The 6,322-nt window shown below is 35.1% G+C and overlaps 1 pseudogene; it reads right to left on the bottom strand.

Moving 5' to 3' along the window:
• Positions 1-521: 521 nt before the first annotated feature.
• Positions 522-3,940, bottom strand: LOC109107014 (annotated as a pseudogene).
• Between the last annotated feature and the right edge of the window lie 2,382 nt (positions 3,941-6,322).

Here is a 6,322-nt window from a genome sequence, read left to right as displayed (position 1 = left end):
ACATTTCTCGAAATATTCATCAAGTGGTTGATCAGGAAGAATCACGAAAACACTTACGGAAAGACTGAGGGAAACACATTTCTCGAAATATTCATCAAGTGGTTGATCAGGAAGAATGCTTAAATTTCAGATGGTTTGATATGATGATCCACTGGAATCTTTGCATAAATTGTGTTTGCCATGAGTTTCAATTTGCATCGCAACAGGAGCAGTCTGGTTAAACAGGATCTTTTATTAGTTACACACACACTTTCACAAAACACAAAGTCATAAAATAACACGAGTCAGATAAAGCTTAACATTTTTAAATTATAAAAACAATAAATAATAAAAATAAAAATAATACATAGTATTGAAATTAATTAATATTCTCCTCCAGCTGTAAATTTAGAACTTGAAAATTGGACACAGACATTTACTGTTATTTATCATTCTGTAAGTATGGAAAAAGAAACTTAGAAACTTAAAAATCATTAATGTGCCTCATCTGATTACAATCAATCATTACAATCATATACAGTTCACACGCAGTGCAGAATTATTGTATCCTGTAAATGCAAAATAAAGATATAAACATTCTAGAAATTCTCGACATTTACACAATTTCTTTAATGAGTACAGAACAATAATACCTATATATCTCTAACAGTGAGCTGTTAAATAACAACAAAAGAAAATGACAAAATTCAAAAAGATATATGGCTAAATTTATCACTACCCCAGGCCTAACAACAACATCCCAGCTGTGTAGTTTGTGTGAGCATCATGACAGAAATTGTCAGGAAAAAAATTATAATAAAAGGAAAGCAAACAGAAATACATCCAATTTCCCAAAATAAACTTTTGAATAATCAACTAAACTGCTCTTTGCCTTTGCTTTTTAAACAACCTTACATTTTTAACAAGCTTTATGATTACTATTTAAACTGTACAGCACTTAAAAAACATAAAATTTAAAAAAATAAAAATACTATAATATAAAAAAAAAAGTGCCACAAATACAAAAAAAAAACTTTTGCTCTTATTTAAAAAAATATTAAATGAATGAAAACTGCTGGTACCAATAAATACAGACCATAACTTCACTCTCCAGTACAGCCAGTAGCACATTCCTGGCATCTTCTGCTATGTCATTCAGAGCATTCTTCAGCATCATTGACACAGTCCAAAAGCACAGCTCCCCCCCCCACACAGAGCCTAAAACACACAAAACCAAAAAAACAATAAACAACACCCTCCTCTTACCAGAACAGAAGGGTACACACACACTAATAATACTGAGAGAGAACTTGTGCATAATCCTTTATGCCAAACAGATTTCAGCAGACTCTCTAGAGTCTCTATGCTCTTCCCTGACCTTTCACAGAGCTGCTGCAGAGATTTCCTATCAAGACCAAAGGCTTTGCAGTATTTATTTATCTCAAATGCTATGATAGCCAAATCCACAGACAGCGAAAGACAGGGAATTGGAACAGCCGCCACACAAGCAGACAGGAAGGCTACTCTTTTAATGTTTTTTTCCAGAACTTCCTTCTTTTTCTCATTAATCTTTAGTGTGATATTTGGCAAAGCCAACATCAGCACATGCTTTTTATGCTGTGGAAGGTCTTCCTCCATCCTTTCTTGCAGAAGATTTATGTCATACTTGTTGAGCTCCCAGCAAGAGATCAGGAACACGACAGGATCCTCTAAAACGATCTTTCTCAGACCTGACAGAAACAGGAAATTTATCATGAATACTGTTATCATTAACAAAATATAATTCTATTATTCATGAACAATACTCATAATTAATTCTACAATTGTGCCTATTGATGAGTTTAACATGACCAAAGATATATTCACAATATATCATATACAAATCATTGTTATGTCAACTGAATGCTAACCATTTTTACAGTCCTCTCGGATTTTATCCAGTGTCTTTTTCTCATCAAAGTTTGTTTTCCTCTTTTCAGCCCGAATGCTATTATCAATTTGAGAACGAACAAAATAAAACTTTTTTCCCATCCTCTTGATCTCTTTGACCAGCTGAGTGTGGCATTCTTTGAACCGATCTGCAGCGATGATGATGAAAAAATCATAGCGTTCAAACTCAACCAGTTTACAATACTCATCGGCTTTGAAATTCGGTGTTCCAATGCCAGGAAGATCCCACATTTTAACGTTGTCATAATCTGGGTGAGGGTAAACCTCGGGTTTTATTGTGGTCTCAACTACATCTATTTTGGCAGAGCCCTCGTCTTCATCTCCTAAACCCCTGAAAGCATTAACAAATGTGGACTTTCCAGAACCAGACTCCCCAGTCACACCAATGTTCAGCTCAACTTGATCTTTCTGTTTGAGGTATTCTTTGATTGTGTTTTTTGCTGTCTGAATATCTTGATTAGATATTATTTCCTGAAGCTCTTTCAGCTCCTCCTCTGGTATTCCACAGGATTCGTTCAACATCTTAAAAAAAAAAAAAAGACACTGGCATATAAAAATGCTTTCATTGGATTATAAGGCATTTACAGTTGTTGTATTTAACACAACTAAATATGCATACTTGCAAAAGAGGCAAATTCTTACCTTTATGCTTTCAGATCACAAGCTTGAAGTGTGGTAGGCAACTGAAATGTTTTGTAAATTCAGTTAGAATAACTTGCAGGCCTATACGTACACATCAATGAATGTAGAAATAATTACAGGAAGTTCTCAGTATTTTTCATCCATATTCAGTTGAAAAATGTAATAAGAAATACTTGAAAGTATTTAAGAGTATTATAACTTTTGTGTTTTTCTTAGAGTAGGGTAATTAGGGTGATAGGTGCCCTCTTATAAATAAAGGTTTTTTATCGGCATTTGTGGTTCCATGAAGAACCTTTTATATGCCTTAAACCTTTTCATTTCACAAAATGATCTTTACATTATTGAAATGTAAAATGGTTATATTAAGAACCGTGCACTGCAAGGTTCTTTGAGGAACATCAGTTCTTCTATGGCAATGCTTTGAAAACAAAGTAGTACATAATTCAACAACAGGTGTACAGATGGCATATGAACAACACATTAGAAATACAGGGCAAACATCTACAGGTGCATCTCAATAAATTATAATGTCGTGGAAAAATTCATTTATCTCAACAAATTAGAATATGGTGACATGCCAATCAGCTAATCAACTCAAAACACCTGCAAATGTTTCCTGAGCCTTCAAAATGGTGCTCTCAGTTTGGTTCACTAGGGAGTACACACATCATGGGGAAGACGGCTGATACTGACAGTTGTCCAGAAGACATCATCATGACACCCTTCACAAGGAGGGTAAAGCCACAAACATTCATTGCCAAAGAAGCTGGGCTGTACAACACAGTCTGACTGTATCCAAGCATTTTAACAGAAAAGTTGAGTGGAAGGAAAAAGTGGTCCAAAGTCCTCTTTTCAGATGAGAGCAGTTTTGTATTTCATTTGGAAACCAAGGTCCTAGAATCTGGAGGAAGGTGGAGAAGCTCATAGCCCAAGTTTGCTTGAAGTCAGTGTTAAGTTACCACTAGTCTGTGATGATTTGGGGTGCAATGTCATCTGCTGGTGTTGGTCCATGGTGTTTTTCGAAAACCAAAGACACTGCACCTGTTTACCAAGAAGTTTTGGAGCACTTCATGCTTCCTTCTGCTGACCAGCTTTTTGAAGATGCTGATTTCCAGCAGGATTTAGCACCTGCCCACACTGCCAAAAGCACCAAAAGTTGGATAAATGACCATGGTGTTGGATGTGCTTGACTGGCCAGCAAACTCACCAGACCTGACCCCAAGAGAGAATCTATGGGGTATTGTCAAGAGGAAAATGAGAAACAGCGAACCAAACACACGCAGATGAGCTGAAGGCACTGTCAAAGAAACCTGGGCTTCCATACCACCTCAGCCAGTGCCACAAAACTGATCACCCCGATCCATGCCATGACGCCGAATTGACGGCAGTATTAAAGCAAAAAGGAGCCCCTACCAAGTATTGAGTTACATGTTCATAAATGACCATACTTTCTCAGAAGGCCAACAATTCACTAAAAACAATTTTTTTATTGGTCTTATGAAGTATCTAATTTTGTTGAGATTGGTGGGGTTTTTGTTAAATGTGAGCCAAAATCCTCACAATTAAAAGAACCAAAGACTCCTCTTCTTCTTCTAAACTACTTTTAAACTACAAGTTTCACAATTTGAGTTGAATTACTGAAATAAATGAACTTTTCCACGACATTCTAATTTATTAAGATGCACCTGTATAAAATCATATGGCATCAAATGTCTGTCTGTCTGTCTGTCTGTCAAGATTTGCATTGGTGGGCAAAAAAAAAACCTTTCTCTCACAAAAATACAACAGTATTATCACACAAAATAAAACATATACACACTTGTCTCAGAAAAATCACAATAATGCTTCTAGATCACAAAATCTAAAAATTGCTTAACAAACAAATAATTATTACACCACTAATTATTTATGCAGTGTCACGACTGGTCTTCAACGAGCCCAAAAGAACCCATTTTTACACCTCTCTTTATCTCCTTGCACTGGCTACCGGCTGTGGCTCGCATCAAGTTCAAGACATTGCTTGCATATAGAACAGCCACAGGCTCGGCACCCACCTACTAACAACCACTAACACTAACAACAACCACACCACAACCATAAGACCCACAACCGCTAGAGAAAAACCCCTTTTGTAACAACAAAAAAAAGCCCAAAAAAACACTCCAGACGAAACATTCTCGTTTCACCATTCTCTTGGCTGGGTGGAATGATCTTCCCACCCCTATCAGGAATGCTGAATCCTTGACAATTTTCAAGCAAACAGCTGAAAAACTCATCTCTTTTCGAAGCTACTTGACTCATTCATCATACAAACAAACAAAAACAACTCTTTCTCTTTATTTATTCCTTCTCTTTCTAGCTTGTACTTATTTGAACAATGTCTAAAACTTGGTATTACAAGCACTTCCTGTGTCTGCAAAACGACTAAATGTAAATGTATTTTAGATAATAACTTTTATATAGCACCAGCATGCACAAAAGTGAATGTACAAATCATTACAAAGCATGTCCCCTTTTCAGCCATGTTGATTATTTTTAGTTACAATACAATTAACAAGTGATAAGAAATAATAAAGAGAGATACAGATGTTTTCATTCTTACCAAATATTTCTAAGCAAGATGGCTCCAACAAGATACAGAAGAATCAAAATGCGTGAGTGTATGCGTCTAAACTCCAGGTAAACAGAAATATAACCCGAGCAGGATCCGCCCCTACATTTACTTTCACTTTTACAGAATCACGATAGAAACAATAGCAAAACAGAACATAGTTCAACGTTCAAAACATACAGCTGGCACAGGAAAAACACAAAGAACATGGCTATTACAACAATCATAAAAATGCAAAATGCTAAATATTAATTGTGGGACTATTTAAAAAAAAAACACCAACAATAACAAAATAGTTGCATTGGTGGGGTCAAACCAAATCCTTTACTTTTACTTCATTTTAAAGGGCAGATGACAGTAAATAAATGTAATTAAGCTAGTGAAATGAGTGTTTGTCTATTTCTTTCAACATGTGCAGGTCCTGAGAATGGGTCAGGAGAACATAAATATTAAAACATTAAAGTAATCATACTGCATCATTACAGTATCAATATCCTGCTCTAAACTTGGATTCAGAATGAAAAAAAAGGCTTACTTGACTATCAAGTTTACTCACATAAACTTGATAGTCAAACACTCCACTTAAATTTATCATTTCACAGCACTAATAACAAATTACAAAAAGTTGTCCTGCTAAAAAAGATTGTTTCTTAATGTCCTATACAGGGCACACTGGTGCTGCAGACACCAAATGTTTTTACACTAATGTTCTGTACAGGGTACCCAAAATCCAAACCTTGTGGTTTTCAGACAAACATTTTCTTTATTTGAAAAAAGGCCAAAAGGTATTAATTAAAAAAAACACCAGGTTTCCTGTACTTGTAGGGCTGCACAATTTGGCCAAGATTTTTGTTTTTTATATATCAATAAAACTAATAATGATTATGGTTATTATTTCTAAATAAAATAAATTAAACAAAATAAGGAATATTACTTTTGTAATAACACTATTTAACTATAATATACAAAACTGTGTATTTGAGAATAAATATAATAATAAATATAGCTGCAATAAAAAAGCACACTTTCTTTACCCTGGAGAAGAACGTAGAACGTTTTGTGAGCAATAATGAGTACTCAAATAATTTATTTTTCATTCATACTCGTCGCTGGATGGTGCCCTCACGCAGAAACTCCACA

Source organism: Cyprinus carpio, unplaced genomic scaffold (assembly GCF_018340385.1).
Source record: "Cyprinus carpio isolate SPL01 unplaced genomic scaffold, ASM1834038v1 S000006552, whole genome shotgun sequence".
NCBI classification, from domain to species: Eukaryota; Metazoa; Chordata; class Actinopteri; order Cypriniformes; family Cyprinidae; genus Cyprinus; species Cyprinus carpio.
The sequence above is the reverse complement of the archived record's forward strand: the minus strand, read 5'-3'. Positions and strand labels throughout refer to the sequence as shown.